A 19,759-nucleotide genomic window follows, 5' to 3' on the forward strand; every position below is an offset into this window, starting at 1 on the left:
CATTAGTCTGAAAATCACCTTTTCAGACAACAATCATTGATTGTCTCACAGTCAGCTATATTAGATTCATTTTGCTAAGCAGCTGAGAAGGGAGGGACCCCCAAAGAATCTAACATCTTTGTCTGCTTAAGAGCTCCCAAGCTGTGAAACCATCAAGACCACCTGCACAGTGTGAACAATCAATCAGCCAGGCAAATTATAGCACATCTCAGGCAGTGAGGATTGTATAGGAATGTGGCTAGAGTTGAAGAACACTGATGAATTTCAGCTGGCCTTTCAGCTATCTCACATCACCATCTAATGTCTAAAACATATCTTACTAAAAAAAAAAAAAAGCTAGATGGATAGATACTCTTGAAGAAGTTAATGTCAAGGGCATCACCTTTCTTAAAGGTCCCTGATAATCCTCACTATTGACTTGGAAAGCATGGCAGAGTTGCTTTCACTGCTGACATCTAAGGCTTTGTCTTCAATGCAGAGTTAACTTGTGCCCTTATCTGGGCTTTAGCTGTGGAAAACCCATGACTGCTGGGCTAGCTGACCTGGCTGGGGTGAAGGTTAGAATTTGGGCTTTGCTTTAACTTGGGCTGGAACCTGCCTCCTTTGCAGTGAGTGTGCCGTCTAAATCACGCAAGTGCTGATAATCCAATATAGCTTCCCTACAGTTCCCCATAAAGAAAAGTTCACTCATAATTGACTGAGAAGGCCTCATAAGATATGCTAACACTGCAACTGGAGTTGTGACTGCAGATCAGATAGGCATAACCATGCTAGCTTTACCGTAGCTAGCATCACTAAAAATAGCAATGAAGACGTGACGAGATGACTGAGGGCTAGCAATGCAAGGACATATCCAGAGTTCCAGGCAGGCTTGTACAGCCCAGATAAAAGCCCATTCTACTGCAGCGTCCCTGTTTTTAATAAACTAAATTTTATTTCTTAAAATGTTTTATGGCATGGCAAAGTGTAGCACATAGTGCTGTGAATACATATCTGAGAATCCAAACTAAAAGTATTTGGACTGATTGCTAAAGTACTGTTTGAGTTTAGTGCTCATCCTATCAGGGAACAGAACACTATTTGAGTCAGGAGATCACTCTCACTGCAAATAGCAAGCTAAGAATATTACATACACAGAGAGCGATTGCCACAGCAAATAGTTTGCGACCAGAGTGTATGCTGAAAGATGTTTACATGAAAGATTCATGGAATAATTTGGAGTAACAATGACAGTTGTAAATATCAAAGTCTGCTCCTGGGTAATTCACAAACAGAAAGAGAGGCTAAATTCATCAAATAAATTGTTTGCTGCAAATAGTTCTCCCAGCTTTTTCAAGTGTGGCTAATTGACTATCAATAATGTATAAAAAAGCTGAGAGAATAAAAGTATCATACAACTGTCATTCTATTATGTAATTAAGGATCATTAACTATATTAATGACTTTACTAATTCATATATTGTTAACCAACCATTAACGCTTTATTTCAGGCACATACATTATAAACATTCCTGACACAGGTTTGGAACAAGATTCCTCATACAAAAAATACTCTGCATAGACTAAATCTTGTTTGCTGAGCTAGTGCAAGTAGGGTTGCCAACTTTCCGACTGCAGAAAATTGAACACTCTAACTCCACCCCCTACCCTGCTGCTCCGCCCCTTCTCTAAGGCCCTGCCCCTGCTCACTCCATTCCCCCTCCCTCCCACGCTCACTCTCCCACACACTCACTCATTTTCACTGGGCTGGGGCAGGGAGTTGGGTGTGGGAGGGGGTGAGTATGTGGGCTCTGGGATGGGGCCGGGGATGGGGGGTTTGATGTTCAGGAGGGGATGTGGGCTCTAGGAGGGAGTTTGGGTGCAGGAGTGGGATCCGAGCTGGGGAAAGGGGTTGGAGTGTGGGAATAGGTGAGGACTCCGGCTAGTAGCTCTGGGGTGGGGCTGCGGATGAGAGGTTTGGGATGCAGGAGGAGGCTCTGGGGTGGTGTTGGAGCTGAGGGGTTAGGAGTGTGGGAGGGGGCTCCAGGCTGGGGCAGGGGATTGGAGTGCAGGGAGGGTGAGGGCTCCGCTGGGGGTAAGACATCTGGTGTGGGGCTGGGGATGAAGAGTTTGGGGTGCAGCGGGGGCTCTGGGTTGGGGCCTAGAGGTTTGGGTGTGGGAGGAGGCTCAGGGCTGGGGCAGGGGGGTGCAGGAGGGGCAGCGGGGTGTGGGCTCTGGCCAGGCGGTGCTTACCTCAGGGGCTCCCGGAAGCAGCCAGCATGTCTGGCTTCTAGGTGGAGGGTCCAGGGGGCTTTGTACTCTGCTTGTGTCTGCAGGCACCGCTTCCACAGCTCCCATTGGTCATAGTTCCCGGCCCAAGGGAGCGGCAGAGCTGGCACTCGGGGCAGGGGCAGTGCATGAAGCCTCCCTGATCGCCCCTGTGCCTAGGGGTTGCAGGGACATGCCGGCCTCTTCCAGGAGAGGCATGGAGTGAGGGCGGGCAGGGAGCTGCCTTAGCCCCGCTGACTGGACTTTTAATAGCCTGGTCAGTGGTGCCAACTGGAGCAGCCAGGGTTCCTTTTCGACTGGGCGTCCCAGTCGAAAACCGGATGCCTGCCAACCCTAAGTGCAAGTAACCTACTCATGTGAGAAGGCACTAAGAGGGACTTTGAGGTCGGGATCTCAAACATAAATCTAACTACGAAGGTGTTTTTCCCTTGAGAAAGGAAAATGGAGACATAGATAACTGATGTTTCAGGAAGGCATGTTTGTACTTCCAACTCTGGGGGAGTGGGGGGGAACAAGGGGGGTAACCCTGGCAGAATAGAAGGAAAGAGGAGGCCAGTTCTGCAGAAGATTTTCTTTAGTGATGCTGCCAAAATTCTGTAAGTAACAGATTTTAGCATCTGTCTTGTGCAAATGTTGATCACACAGGTTAGACCTGCTAAGGGCTCTGAGCTTGTGCACTCTACTCCACATACCTTCATGAATTGGTGTTCCCTCCTTATTGAGGCTGATTGCACTCTCTGGGGGTTTTTTGATAGTCAGTGACTTCTTTTTTCTTTTCTTTTGGTTTTTGGTACCCCAAACATATAATAGATGAGTCCACAGCTTGCTTTGCTGAATACTGCTTTTTCTTAGCTATACTTTACAGAAAGTAAAGCCTTCTCACTTTGGAAATAGTCATGCACCTAATCTAAAGAGACTGTTATGGGCTGGGTTAAATCTCTTTGAAACTGGTGCAGGTAATAGCAGCCTTCCTTTCAGAAAAAAAAATGTAAATAAATATTAAGCTCCTTTACCAAACCAGAAAATTGAAACAATAGCAGCCTCCACCCAAAATACAGACACATGATACTGCCCAAAGCAAAAGCACATGTGGGTGGAGGGGTTAAGCTGGGAGTGTATGGGGGAGGGGTTAAGCTTGTTTTTGCAGAAGGGAGTGTATGTGTGTGAGAGAAGCAGCAAAACACACCACACAGAAAGACTTAAACCAGGTCTACACTAAAGAGTTAAATTGACTCACCTACATTGCTTCTGGGTGTGAAAAATCCACACCGCTAAGTGACATAGTTAATGTGCCCAGAGGGGACAGTGATGGGTAGAATTCTTCCATCGACCTTGATACCGCATTCTGAGGTGATGAATTAACTAGAGCAACGGGAGAACCCCTCCTATCACTGAAGCAAATGTCTGCACTGAAGCAGCTATAGTGGTGTAGCCAGAAATATAGCTTTAGAGAAAGAGCAGAAGGCCAAGGGCACAGCCAGAGCAAGCATTGGATCATGGCCCTTAGGAAAAAGTCTAGAAGTGATGTGGAGGCACAGTGGCTTGGAGCTGTGAGGGAAGAGACTATAGAATCATAGAACTGGAAGGGACCTCAAGAGGTCATCTCGTCCAGTGCCCTGCAGTCAAGGCAGGACTAAATATTATCTAGACTATCCCTTACAGGTGTTTGTCCAACCTGTCTCCTGTTGTTGATTCCTGCTATGGTCAGGGAAACAGGATTTTGTGCGTTCTTCGTAAATAAATAGGATTGTATCAAAGAAAATGCCTGACTCCAACATCATTTTTGCCTTTTAGCTGAAGCAACTGGCAGAACTCCACATTTTGCTAACTGCTCAGGTCAGAAAGGAGTAACAATGCTTTGCTACCAATTGCTGTAAAGTGCCTGTTCTTCTAGAAAATGTTTTCATTGGTTACAAAATGCGGCTCAGCCCCAAATATTATAAACAATGGGCCAAATGCTAAAAACCTGATTATTTAGTTATTAGGCTAAGATTTTGCCATGGCTATTTTTAGTAAAAGTCACGGACAGGTGTAATGATGCTGGTTCTGGTGGGACCCAACTGAAAGTGCCAATTCAGGACAAATTACTTCAAGAAGGGCAGTTACAGCCCAAGGCTGGGGTTTCTATGCACACCAAGGCAAACTAAAACAGCCAAACAGAGAAGACGTTGGTTTTACCCCACTGGCTAACCACAAGTCACACAAGCAATTCCCTTAGACACTCCAGTTTCCCAATATCACCACCAGTGCCACTCGTTATGGGGACAAATGGTTATGAAAACCAATACCCCAGTAAAAGAAAAAAGGTTCTCTCGATCTCAAAGGATCAAGCCCCAGACCCAGATCAATATACAAATCAGATCTTACCCACAAATCACACTGTTGCCAATCCTTTAGAATCTAAAATCTAAAGGTTTATTCATAAAAGGAAAAAGATATAGATGAGAGCTAGAATTGGTTAAATGGAATCAATTACATAAGTAATGGCAAAGTTCTTGGTTCAGGCTTGCAGCAGTGATCGAATAAACTGCAGGTTCAAATCAAGTCTCTGGAGTACATCCAAAGCTGGGATGGGTCTTTCAGTCCTTGGTTCAGAGCTTCAGTGTAGCAAAGTCCCTCCAGAGGTAAGAAGGAGCATTGAAGACAAGATGGAGGAGCTGCAGCAGCTTTTTATAGTCTCTTGCCATGTGGTCTTTCTTTCCCTGTTCCAAAGACAAGCTGTCCATCACATGGCATGGAAACACCTCAGAGTTCTGTCCATATGCATGTCCCTGCATACCTTGCTGAGTCACAAGGTGTACCTGCCTTCTCTCAGTGGGTCAATTGTATTGCTGATGGTCCTTAATGAGCCATCAAGCAGGCTAGGCAGAACTGACACCAATTTATCTGGGGTGTCACCCAGAAGCATAGCACAAGTTTGAACTACAGACAGTATAGAGCCAATATTCATAACTTCAATTGCAAAAATGATACACTATATAGACAGCACAATCATAATCAGCATACCATAACCTTGCTTTAGACAACTCATTTGACCCCCTTTATATCAGATTTGGTGCCACTACAGGACTTTGGTTGCAACAATGATCTATACAGTCCCAGATTATGTCAATAAGGTCACAACAGGTCACTGGCAATAAGGAAAAATTAACAGAAGCCCGTGACCTGTCCCTGAATTTTCCTAAAAGTATCCATGACAAAATGGGGAGCGCTGGGCAGCTGCAGGGGCAACTGGGAGCTCCAGGGCCCCCCACCATCTGTGGGGGCTCAGATATCCAGGGTCCCCCTCTGCCTGTGGCTCAGAGCTTCAGGGTCCCTGATGCCCAAAGCTGCTGGGAGCTGTGGGTGGGCCCAGCCACAAGCTATGGGGGTCTCCCCCCACGGTGGCTCGGAGCCCCCAGCCACCCATGATGGCCTGGATCTCTGGGATTGCTCTGCCACCCGTGGCGGCCCAGAACTTGGGTGCCCCACCGGCTGCAGTAGCAGGAAGCTGCAACCTTCCCCCAGGCCACAGCAGGCAGGAGCTATGGGTTCCCCCACTTCTCACAGTGGCTCAGACCTTGGGGGCCCCTGCCGCCGCAGAGGTACTCCGCAGCTCCCAGCCGCCATGGTCTGAAGTCATGAAGGTCTTTGGAAGTCACGGTTTCCATGACTTCTGCGACCTCCGTGACAAAATCGTAGCTGTAGTTATTACTTCTCCTGACTCAGACTGAGTCTCATTTCACACAATGGGAGTTGGTATAAGTAAGATTTGGTCCACTATTAACATTGCTAAACAACCTGTACATATTTGTATTTCATTATTAGAATTCTTATTTTTAGGGTAGTGTATTAGTATATATGTATCTGACTCATACAAGTGTAAATATATACATTGAGGAACAAAGAATGTAGGGCATACTTATGGGGTATAAGACTCTATCCTGGGAATAAGTGACTCTGAAAAAGACATGGGATTCATGGTAATTAATCAGCTGAACATGAGTTCAGTTCTGTGACCAAAATGGGTAACGCAATTTTTGGATATATAAGCAAGGCAATATCAGATAGGACTAGAAATATTATTAGGGCTGTTGATTAATTGCAGTTAACTCACGCAATTAACTCAGAAAAGTAATCACAATTAAAAAAAATTAATCACAATTGCAGTTTTAGTCACACAGTTAAATAATAAAATATCAATTGAAATTTATTAAATATTTTGGATGTTTTTCTACATTTTCATATATATTCTGTGTTGTAATTGAAATCAAAGTGTATATTTTTATTATAAAAATTTGCACTGTAAAAATGATAAACAAAAGAAATAGTATTTTTCAATTCACCTCATGCAAGTACTTTAGTGCAATTTCTTTATCATGAAAGTGCAACTAACAAATGTAGATTTTTTTTTAATATACCTGCACTCAAAACCAAAATAATGTAAAACTTCAAAGCTTACAAGTTCACTCAGTACTACTTGTTTTTCAGTCAAAGACAAACAAGATGGTTCAAATTTATAGGAGATAATGCTGCCCTCTTCTAATTTACAATGTCACCAAAAAGTGAGAACAGGCACCTGCATGGCACTTTTGTAGCCAGCATTGCAAGGTATTTACATGCCTGATATGCTAAACATTCATATGCCCCTTCATGCTTTGGCCACCTTTAAAGAGGACATGCTTCCATACTGATGATGCTCATTAAAAAATAATGCGTTCATTACATTTGTGACTGAACCTCTTGGGGGAGAATTGTATGTCCCCTGCTCTGTTTTATCCACATTCTGCCATATATTTCATGTTATAGCAGTCTCAGATGATGACCCAGCACATGCTGATCATTTTAAGAAACTTTAACAGCAGATTTGACAAAACGTAAAGAAGGTACCAATGTAAGAGTTCTAAAGATAGCTAGAGCACTCGACCCAAGGTTTAAGAATCTGAAGTACCTTCCAAAATCTCAGAGGGACGAGGTGTGGAGCATGCTTTCAGAAATCTTAAAAGAGCAACACTGATGCGGAAACTACAGAACCTGAACCACCAAAAAAGAAAATTCATAGATACTAAGGTCAGAAGGGACCATTCTGATCATCTAGTCTGACCTCCTGCACAGCGCAGGCCACAGAATCTCACCCACCCACTCCTATGAAAAACCTCACCCATGTCTGAGCTATTGAAGTCCTTAAATCATGGTTCAAAGACTTCAAGGAGCAGAGAAGCCTCCCTCAAGTCAACCATGCCCCATGCTACAGAGGAAGGCGAAAAACCTCCAGGGCCTCTCCAATCTGCCCTGGAGGAAAATTCCTTCCCGACCCCAAATATGGCAATCAGCTAAACCCTGAGCATATGGGCAAGATTCACCAGCCAGATACCCAGGAAAGAATTTTCTATAGTAAATCAACCTTCTGCTCGTGGCATCTGATGATAATGAAAATGAACATGTGTTGGTCCACACAGCTTTGGAGTGTTATCAAGCAGAACCCATGAACAGATGGACGCATGTCCCCTGAAATGGTGGTTGAAGCATGAAGGGACATATGACTCTTTAGCACATCTAGCACGTGAATATCTTGTGACGCTGGCTACAATAGTGCCATGAGAATGCCTGTTCTCACTTACAATGTCACCTGAAAACAAGAAGCGGGCAGCATTATCTCCTGCAAATGTAAACAAACTTGTTTGTCTGAGCAATTGGCTGAACAATAAGTAGGACTGAGTGGACTTGCAGGCGCTAAAATTTTACATAGTTTTATTTTTGAATGCAGCTTTTTTGTACATAATTCTACATTTGTAAATTCAACTTTCATGATAAAGATATTGCACTACAGTACTTGTATTAGGTGAATTGAAAAATATGATTTCTTTTGTTTTTTACAGTGAAAATACTTGTAATAAAAAGTAAATATAAAGTGAGCACTGTACACTTTGTATTCTGTGTTGTAATTAAAATCAATATATTTGAAAATGTAGAAAACATCCAAAATATTTAAATAAATTGTATTCTATTATTAACAGTGTGATTAATTGCCTCATTAATCACGAATAATTTTTTTAATCACTTGACAGCCCTAGATATTATGTTACCTTTGCATTTGGCACTGGTGCAACTGCTCCTGGAATACTATGTCTAAGTTCCAGTGTTCACAAGAAGGATATTTATAAACTGGAGAGGGTTTAGAGAATAGCTCTGAGAATTATTATTTATTTGGATTATTGTGATAAAAAATTGGAAAACATGCCTTATAGTAATAGACACAAAAAGCTTAGTCTATTTAATTAAATAAATTAGTGGTTAAGGAGTGATTGATCACAGTCTATAAGTACAAAAATTTGATAGTGAACTCTTTAGTCTAGACAAACCTGTAACAGGATTCAGTGCGGGAGGTTGAAGCTGAACAAATTCAGATGGGAAATTAGGCATAAATTATTAACAGTGAGGGTAATTAACCACTGGAGCAATTTATCAAGGGTTATGGTGAGCTCCATGCATCTGATGAAGTGGGTTATAGCCCACCAAAGGTTATGCCCAGATACATTTGTTTGTCTCTAAGGTGCCACAAGGACGGCTCATTGTCTCTACAGCACTGATAATTTTTAAATTAAGATTAGATTTTTTTTAAAGATATGCTATAGTTGAACAGGAATTAGTTTGGTGAATTTCAATAGAATGTGTGATGAAGGTCATCAGACTAGATGATCACAGTGGTACGATCTGGCCTTGGAATCCATGAATCTGAATACTGATCTCATTTACACCAGCACTCTGTTCTAACTAGATTGTGCATAATAGGCACCAGCCAGAATAGGCACAATGCAGAGTTACATTGATCGAATGGGATCTTATTTGAGCACAAAACCTCCCAGGAATCACAGGTGTTTGGAAGAACAACCTATCATCCTTAAGACTGTTAAGCATGCCTTGCACCTCTGCATGGTGCAGAAGAGCTCATGTTCTGAAGAGCTCATTCACTGGATTTGTACTTGGCTCCTACACCGAAGGATATCTGTCTTATTCATTTAAGAGCTAGGCACAATCAATGGAGTGGTGTGCAAGCTGCTAACCAGTGCTTTTCAAGAGGAATGGCTTGAACACTCTCAGATTCGATGCATTATGCCATAATTTTACATATTAAGTGGTACAGGAAACTGATATAGGAAGTCTTATTAGAGATCATAACACGATGTATCATTTCTTCATGTGCTGCCATATATTTTGTTCACTTTTGACACTATGACATAATTCAGAGTAATGCACTGTGTGATGTGTCTGACGGCATCACATCAAATTAATAGAGAAAAATAGTGTGAAACATTAAATTGCTCCTGCTCCTTTGAAAACTCTAAGCACCTCCCAAAATGTCACCAAAATTTTCCACTTAAGCAATTTGGCACCTTTGTAATTAACTTCAAGATTTTCTGTTTGATCAGTTTTACAGAGACTACCCTGTATTTCCTTACAAGTTATTGTCTGCTGCAATTTACTGTATACATGCAAATTAAAAGATTAGAAATGATAATATCTTGCAGAATCCATCAGAGACTCACGGTTTCTCAATAGCTCTGTCTGTCAATCTGGTGACTAGCAATTGCCACCAAAACATTCAACATGGTTCTGTGATTTTATTCCATAGATATGCAATGAGGCAAAATGGACTAGAGTAGTTATGAGATTCAGTAGTAATAACCAGGAGTTACAAAGCAATAGGGTCAGACAATTCCTAATCTCTGAGTCAATCACATTTTCCTCAGTTGCACTATAGGTGTGCATGTGTGTGTGTGTGTGTGTGTATACACACACACACACACAAACATATATATATATATATATATATAGATATATATATATATATATATATATATATATATATATATATATAGATTCATAGATTCATAGATTCATAGATACTAAGGTCAGAAGGGACCATTCTCATCATCTAGTCCGACCTCCTGCACAGTGCAGGCCACAGAATGTCACCCACCCACTCCTATGAAAAACCTCACCCATGTCTGAGCTATTGAAGTCCTTAAATCATGGTTCAAAACTTCAAGGAGCAGAGAAGCCTCCCTCCAGTCAACCATGCCACATGCTACAGAGGAAGGCAAAAAAACCTCCAGGGCCTCTCCAATCTGCCCTGGAGGAAAATTCCTTCCCGACCCCAAATATGGCAATCAGCTAAACCCTGAGCACATGGGCAAGATTCACCAGCCAGATACCCAGGAAAGAATTTTCTATAGTAAATCAGATCCCATCCATCTAATATCCCATCTCAGGGGATTTGGCCTATTTACCCTGAATATTTAAAGATCAATTACTTACCAAAATCACATTATCCCATCATACCATCTCCTCCATAAACTTATCGAGTAGAATCTTAAAACCAGATAGATCTTTTGCCCCCACTGCTTCCCTTGGAAGGTTATTCCAAAACTTCACTCCTCTGATGGTTTAAAACCTTCGTCTGATTTCAAGTCTAAACTTCCTGGTGGCCAGTTTATACCCATTTGTTCTTGTGTCCACATTGGTGCTGAGCTTAAATAATTCCTCTCCCTCTCCTATATTTATCCCTCTGATATATTTATAGAGAGCAATCATATCTCACCTCAACCTTCTTTTAGTTAGGCTAAACAAGCCCAGCTCCTTAAGTCTCCTTTCATAAGACAAGTTTTCCATTCCTCGGATCATCCTAGTAGCCCATCTCTGTACCTGCTCCAGTTTGAATTCATCCTTTTTAAACATGGGAGACCAGAACTGCACACAGTATTCTAGGTGAGGTCTCACCAGTGCCTTGTATAACGGTACTAAAACCTCCTTATCCCTACTGGAAATGCCTCTCCTGATGCATCCCAAAACCGCATTAGCTTTTTTCACAGTCATATCACATTGGCAGCTCATAGTCATCCTATGATCAACCAATACTCCAAGGTCCTTCTCCTCTTCCGTTACTTCTAATTGATGCGTTCCCAACTTATAACTAAAATTCTTGTTATTAATCCCTAAATGCATAACCTTACACTTCTCACTATTAAATTTCATCCTATTACTATTACTCCAGTTTACAAGGTCATCCAGATCCTCCTGTATAATATCCCGATCCTTCTCCGAATTGGCAATACCTCCCAGCTTTGTATCATCTGCAAACTTTATTAGCACACTCCCACTTTTTGTGCCAAGGTCAGTAACAAAAAGATTAAATAAGATTGGTCCCAAAACCGATCCCTGAGGAACTCTACTGGTAACCTCCCTCCAACCTGACAGTTCGCCTTTCAATAGGACCCGTTGCAGTCTCCCCTTTAACCAATTCCTTATCCACCTTTTGATGTTCATATTGATCCCCATCTTCTCCAATTTAACTAATAATTCCCCATGTGGCACGGTATCAAATGCCTTACTGAAATCTAGGTAAATTAGATCCACTGCATTTCCTTTATCTAAAAAATCTGTTACTTTTTCAAAAAAGGAGATTAGGTTGGTTTGGCACGATCTACCTTTTGTAAAACCATGTTGTATTTTGTCCCATTTGCCATTGACTTCAATGTCCTTAACTAATTTCTCCTTCAAAATGTTTTCCAGGACCTTGCATACTACAGATGTCAAACTAACTGGCCTGTAGTTACCCGGATCACTTTTTTTTCCTTTTTTAAAAATAGGAACTATATTAGCAATTCTCCAATCATTCGGTACTATTCCTGAGTTTACAGATTCATTAAAAATTCTTGCTAATGGGCTTGCAATTTCAGGTGCCAATTCCTTTAATATTCTTGGATGAAGATTATCTGGGCCCCCGATTTAGTCCCATTAAGCTGTTTGAGTTTCGCTTCTACCTCAGATATGGTAATATCTACCTCTATATCCTCCTTCCCATTTGTCATGCTACCATTATCCCCGAGATCCTCTTTAGCCTTATTAAAGACTGAGGCAAAGTATTTGTTTAGATATTGGGCCATGCCTAGATTATCTTTAACCTCCGCTCCATCCTCAGTGTTAAGCGGCCCCACTTCTTCCTTCTTAGTTTTCTTCTTATTTATATGGCTATAGAACCTTTTACTATTGGTTTTAATTCCCTTTGCAAGGTCCAACTCTACTCGACTTTTAGCCTCTCTCACTTTATCCCTACATCTTCTGACCTCAATTAGGTAGCTTTCCTTGCTGATCCCTCCCATCTTCCACTTCCTGTGTGCTTTCTGCTTCTTCATAATCACCTCTCTAAGATGCTTGGTCATCCAGCTTGGTCTACAACTCCTTCCTATGAATTTTTTCCCCTTTCTTGGGATACAGGCTTCCGATAGCTTCTGCAGTTTTGATTTAAAGTAATCCCAGGCCTCCTCTACCTTTAGATCCATAAGTTCTTCAGTCCAATCCACTTCCCTAACTAATTTCCTTAATTTTTGAAAGTCAGCCCTTTTGAAATCAAAAACCCTAGTTGCAGATTTATTTTTGTTAATCCTTCCATTTAGTTTGAACTGAATTAGCTCATGATCACTTGAGCCAAGATTGTCTCCTACAACCATTTCTTCTATGAGGTCCTCGCTACTCACCAAAATTAAATCTAAAATGGCATCCCCTCTAGTCGGTTCAGCAACTACTTGATGAAGGAATCCATCAGCTATCGCATCTAGGAAAATCTGAGCTCTATTATTATTACTAGCACTGGTCCTCCAGTCTATATCTGGGAAGTTAAAGTCTCCCATGATCACGCAGTTTCCATTAGTATTTACTTGATTAAAGACATTAAAAAGGGCTCTATCCATATCCAAATTAGATCCCGGAGGTCTATAGCACACCCCAAGCACTATCGTAGGAGAGGCTTTACTAGTTATCTTCCCCAATGTAATTTTTGCCCAGACGGACTCCGTCTTATCCATTGCATCGCTTCTTATTTCTTTACATTCTACTTCATCATTGATATACAATGCTACTCCACCCCCTTTACCTTTGTTTCTGTCTTTCCTAAAGAGCACATACCCTTCAATACCTGTAGTCCAGTCATGACTACTATTCCACCATGTTTCTGTTATCCCTATAATATCTGGTTTCACTTCCTGCACCAGTAGCTCTAGTTCCTCCATTTTGTTATCTAGACTCCTCGCATTGGTGTACAAACATCTTAATTTTTGCTGTTTGGACTCGCTCACATTTTGTACCCTATTAGGCACAGTCATTCTACAGCCAGTATAACCTATTAGACTAGTATCCACATCGCCCTCGCTCCTTATATACATTCTCCTACCCACAGCTGTATCCTTTCTTACTTCATCTTCTTCCCTCTCAATGCTAAAATCTGGCGTGGAGATTTTCTGGACATCTCCCATCCATCTCCCCCCAATTCCTAGTTTAAAGCTCTCTTTATCAGTTGTGCCAGCCTCGATCCTAGAAGTCTATTTCCTTCCCTACTCAGATGAAGTCCATCCCGAGAGAACTGACCTCTGTCCGTGAATGCCTCCCAGTGGCCATACATCCCAAAGCCCTCCTTATAGCACCACTGCCTAAGCCATCTGTTGACAGTCATAATCTTGTCAGACCTCTGTTGCCCTTCTCTAGGAACAGGAAGGATCCCGCTAAAGATCACCTGAGCCTCAATTTCCTTGAGTGTCTTCCCCAGCCTAGCATAGTCTCCCTTGATACTTTCCAGCGAGAATCTGGCTGTATCATTTGTTCCCACATGAAGGATAATTAGGGGATTCTTTCCCGCTCCCTTTAGGATCCTTTTCAACCTCAGGTCTACATCCCGTATCTTAGCACCCGGAAGACAGCACACCCTTCTATTCTCAGGATCAGCTCTAGTTACAGGCCTGTCTATTCTTCTCAATAAAGAGTCCCCGATCACATAGACCTGCCTTTTCCTGGTGACAGTGCTATTCTCCAGTCTCTCCCCTGTTCCCTCTGGCTGCAAGTTCTTTCCATTCCTATTTTCCCTTACAATCCGCTTCAACCCATCCTGTATCCTCCTGGGGCTCATATTTGGTGTAGTCTCCCTTGACTCTTCCCCTTTTTCTATAGGACTAGCCTCTCTTCTCTTCTTCCTTACCCTTCCACCTTCAACAAGTACCTGCTGAGCCCCTTCTTCATTTTCCAACTCTGCAAACCTGTTCCTAAGCTCTATTTCTCCTTCACTAGACCGTCTTTTTCTCTGCCTGGTTCTTTGAGTCACATGTTTCCACTGACCACTTTCCTCATCCAGTCTCTCCTCAATATTCCCCAGCCCTGCTTCCATCTGTGAGTCTGAGCTTTTCCCTTCAGATACCTCATATCTTTGCTCCATCATCTGCTCAAACCCCTTCCTAAACTCAACCAGACTTTCCACCTGCATCTCCAAACCTCGGATCTTTTCCTCCATCAGCTCTATCAGACAGCATTTCATGCAGAAAAAACTCTTACCGGTTCCCCCCTCCAGGATCATGTACATACCACAGCTTCCACATCCAGTCATCCTCATTGTGTCTTCCACTACATGAGTCACTCCCACTGCTGCCTTCGTATCTGTCATAGTCTTCCCACCTAAACCTTCTTAATTTGGGAAACACAAGCCACACCAAAAAGACCACCCCCCCAGCAAAAACAAACCCCAAACAAGTACCACAATACAAACTCCCCCTCAAACTCCTCTGTTTGCTAGCTCCTGTGCCGCTGCAGCTGTCTGTGCCGCTGCCTGACTGGCTGGCTACCTTTATAGGGCCCCTAGTCAGAAGCCCCACCCCCTAAGCAGGGCTCAGCTGCTCTCCCAGCACAAAAGCCCTACACACACACACAAATACTAAAAATACAAAACCAAGTACAACTACCTTCTCCCTCAACAGAACTCCCACTCAAACTCCCCTGTTTAGAGCTCTGTTTGCTAGCTCCTGTGCCTGTGAAGATATATATTATCTTCATGGAGATCTTCATGTCACCAACTCTTGATATGGTCTTTTGAGGTGTCTCAGCTTCTTCTGACTGACCCAGATTAATTTGTCAACAGTCAGGTCAGTCACTGGACCCTCACCTCCAATTACATCTATCAGCCCTTCAATTTTAGGGTGTGCAATCTCCAGGCTGTTTTCTTGGACACAGCCTGGTACACGGCTGTCACCCCTTTGCATTTCCCAGGCCTTTCTGCCTTCCTTTATTTCTCCCCGTTAGAGTAGGTCTTCTCTATTTGTTGCAGCTGTGGGTGCCTGTCTCCATGACTGGCAGTTCTGGCAGCTACATGGGGAGGTGTGATCGAGCTGTTTGCTTGTAAACAGGAGGAACGCTCCTCCACACTCTGTCTCTGGTCAGTATTGGGTTTGTAGACCCCATTACACAACATAAAATGATAGCTCAATCAATCTCTTCAGATCTCCTGAATAATAGAGAGAGGACAGAATCAAAAACACTGGGTATGAGAACACCTTCAGTTATCCAGCTTCTAGATCTGATCTTCAAGGCGACTACCTCCCTCCATTCTGAGCAGAACCAAAACACTAGATGTAAACACTGCCAAATATTAACAAAAGGCCTGATTTTCAGCCATGCGAAATAGCATACTGGTTTGTGTGTATGAGTGGATGCAATGCATACTCAATCTACTGACGAAGGTAGCGGTGAAGATTTTTTACAACAATCATAAATAGCCCATAGCTAGCATATAGACCTTTTCATCCATCCATATCAAGGTGATTTACAAAAGAAGATGAGTATCACGATCTCCATTTCACAGATGGAGAAACAGAGGCACAGTGAGGGGAAGAGTCTTGACCAAGGTCATGCAGCAGGTCAGTGGCAGAGCTGGGAATAGATATCAGTTTTCCTGACTCCCATTCCTACCTTATCCAGATTAGAAATTTGTAATTCTGGGGACAATTCTGGTCACATACACTTCATGAGCATAGTACCCCTAGACCCCTATAGCCAAGGCATACACTTTTACAACAGAACTGCTGTAAAATGTTAACCTTTTAATCCATCATGAAATTATACTATTTCTCTCTCCAGTGTTCATGTAAAACAAAAAACTATGGGGTTTGTGGGGGTTAGGTGTTTTGGGGGTTTTTAAAGCAATTCTAGCATCTACAACTGCAATTATCCTGTTTATTGTAAGTCATACATCATACATTTCCACAATGAATGATATTCAGGGTTTTTTTGTTCAAAGACAAGAGGAGGCTATATTACCCTTATGCTCCACTAGTTTTTCTTTTCAGATTTCAACACATGACTTAAAAATAATATTCACATTATGGTTTTACTTTGCTTTGTCTACAATTTTCATGTACATCATTACTCATCAATGAATCACCTTGAGTGGTATATTGCTGCTGTGAGCTGCATTTTTTGCTGGAGTTCTTGGGGTATTAGAAAATTGCTGGGATATAGATTTTCAAAAATGTGTACAACTTGCAATTTATCTCTGCAAAACACTTAATTGCACACTCAGGCCCTAATTCAGGAAAGCACTTAAGCATGTGCTTAAGTCTAAATAATAAGATGGGTGAACTAGAGTGCCTAGTATTAAATGAGGATATTGATATACAGTAATAGGCATCACAGAAACCTGGTGGAGTGAGGATAATCAATGGGACACAGTAATACGAGGGTACAAAATATATCGGAAGGACAGAACAGGTCATGCTGTGGGGGAGTGGCATTCTATGTGAAAGAAAGTGTAGAATCAAATGAAGTAAAAATCTTAAATGAACTAAATTGTACTATAGAATCTCTATGGATAGTAATTCCATGCTTGAAAAATAAGAATATAGCAGTAGGGCTATATTACAGACCACCTGACCAGGATGGTGTTAGTGACTCTGAAATGCTCAGGGTGATTAGATAGGCTATTAAAATAAAAAACTCAATAATAATAATGAGGGTTTTCAACTGTCCCCATATTAACTGGGTACATATCACCTCAGGAAGGGATGCTGAGATAAAGTTTCTTGACACCTTAAATGACTGCTTCTTGGAACAGCCAGTCCTGGAACCCACAAGAGGAGAGGCAATTCTTGATTTAGTCCTAAGTGGAGCACAGGGTCAGGTCCAAGAGGTGACTATAGCAGGATTGCTTGGTAATAGTGACCATAATATAATTAAATTTAACATCCCAGTGGAGGGGAAAACTCCATAGTGGCCCAACACTGAGCATTTAATTTCAGAAAGGGAAACTGCACAAAAATGAGGAGGTTAGTGAAACAGAAATTAAAAGTTACAAGTACCAAAAGTAAAATCCCTGCAAGCTGCGTGGAAACTTTTTAAAGACACCATAATAGAGGCTCAACTTAAATGTATACCCCAATTTAAAAACATAGTAAGACAACCAAAAAAAAAGCCACTGTGGTTAAACAACAAAGTAAAAGAAGCAGTGAGAGGCAAAAAGGTATCCTTCAAAAAGTGGAAGATAAATCCTAATGAGGAAAATAGAAAAGAGCATAAACTCTGGCAAATGAAGTGTAAAAATATAATTAGAAAGATCAAAAAAGAATGTGAAGAACAGCTAGCCAAAGACTCCAAAAGTAATAGCAATTTTTTTTTTTAAATACATCAGAAGCAGAAAGCCTGTTAAACAACCAGTGGCGCTACTGGACGATCAAGATGCTAAAGGAGCACTCAAAGATAATAAGGCCATTGTGGAGAAACTAAATAAACTATTTGCATCGGTGACAGATCTGAGGAATTCAGATTAGCAGCTGTGTTAGTCTGTATTCACAAAAAAGAAAAGGCGTACTTGTGGCACCTTAGAGACTAACAAATTTATTTGAGCATAAGCTTTTGTGAGCTACAGCTCACTTCATCGGATGCATTCAGTGGAGATCTGAGGAACTGTCCCAGATGGAGGTGTCATTAGAGGAGGTTTTGGAACAAATTGATAAACTAAACAGCAATAAGTCTCCAGGACCTGATGTTATTCACCCAAGAGTTCTGAAGGAACTCAAATGTCAAATTGCTGGACTACTAACTGTCATCTGTAACCTATCATTTAAATCAGCTTCTCTACGAAATGACTGAAGGATAGCTAATGTGACGCCAATTTTTAAAAAGGGCTCCAGAGGTAACCCTGGCAACTACAGGCCTGTAAGCCTCACTTCAGTACCGAGCAAATTGGTTGAAACTATCATAAAGAACAAAATTGTCAGACACATAGATGAACATAATATGTTAGGAAATAGTCAACATGGTTTTTGTAAAGGGAAATCATGCCTCACCAATCCACTGGAATTCTTTGAGAGGGTCAACAAGCATGTGGACAAAGGAGATCCAGTGGATATAGTGTATTTAGATTTTCAGAAAGCCTTTGACAAGATCCCTCACTAAAGGCTCTTAAGCAAAATAAGCAGTCATGGGATAAGGGAAGGTGCTCTCATGGATTGGTAACTGGTTAAAAGATAGGAAACAAAAGGTAGGAATAAATGGTCAGTTTTCAGAATGGATATAGGTAAATAGTGGTGTCCCCCGGTACTGGGCCCAGTCCTATTTAACATATTCATAAATGATCTGGGAAAAGGGGTAAACAGTGAGGTGGCAAAATTTGCAGATGATACAAAACTACTCAAGATAGTTAAGTCCCAGGCAGATTGCGAAGAGCTACAAAAGACTCTCAGAAAACTGGGTGACTGGGCAACAAACTTCAGAGTAGTAGCCGTGTTAGTCTGTATTTGCAAAAAGAAAAGGAGTACTTGTGGCACCTTAGAGACTAACAAATTTATTAGAGCATAAGCTGAAAATGCATCCGATGAAGTGAGCTGTAGCTCACGAAAGCTTATGCTCTAATAAATTTGTTAGTCTCTAAGGTGCCACAAGTACTCCTTTTCTTTTTGGGCAACAAAGTGGCAGATGAAATTTAATGTTGATAAATGCAAAGTAATGCACATTGGAAAATATAATCCTAACTATACATATAAAATGATGGGGTCTAAATTAGCTGTTACCACTCAAGAAAGAGATCTTGGAGTCATTGTGGATTGTTCTCTGAATTCATCCACTCAATGTGCAGCAGCAGTCAAAAAAGTGAACAGAATGTTGGGAATCATCAAGAAAGGGATAGATAATATCATATTGCCTCTATATAAATCCATGGTACGCCCACACCTTGAATACTGCGTGCAGATCTGGTCACCCCATCTCAAAAAAAGATATATTGGAAATGGTAAAGGTTCGGGGCAACAAAAATTATTAGGGGTATAGAACGGCTTCCTTATAAGGAGAGATTAATAAGACTGAGACTTTTCAGCTTGGAAAAGAGGCGACTAAAGGGGGATATGATAGAGGTCTATAGAATCATGAGTGGTATAGAGAAAGTATATAAGGAAGTGTTATTTACTCCTTCTCATGATACAAGAACAAGGAGCCACCAAATGAAATTAATAGGGAGCAGGTTTAAAACAAACACAAGAAAGTATTTTTTTTCCACACAATGCACTGTCAACCTCTGGAACTCCTTGCCAGAGGTTGTTGTGAAGGCCTATACTATAACGGGTTTCAAAAGGGAGCTAGATAGATTCATGGAAGATAGGTCCATTAGTGGCTATTAGCCAGGATAGGCAGGAATGGTGTCTCTAGC

This window comes from Dermochelys coriacea, chromosome 3, assembly GCF_009764565.3.
Source record: "Dermochelys coriacea isolate rDerCor1 chromosome 3, rDerCor1.pri.v4, whole genome shotgun sequence".
Lineage (NCBI taxonomy): Eukaryota > Metazoa > Chordata > Testudines > Dermochelyidae > Dermochelys > Dermochelys coriacea.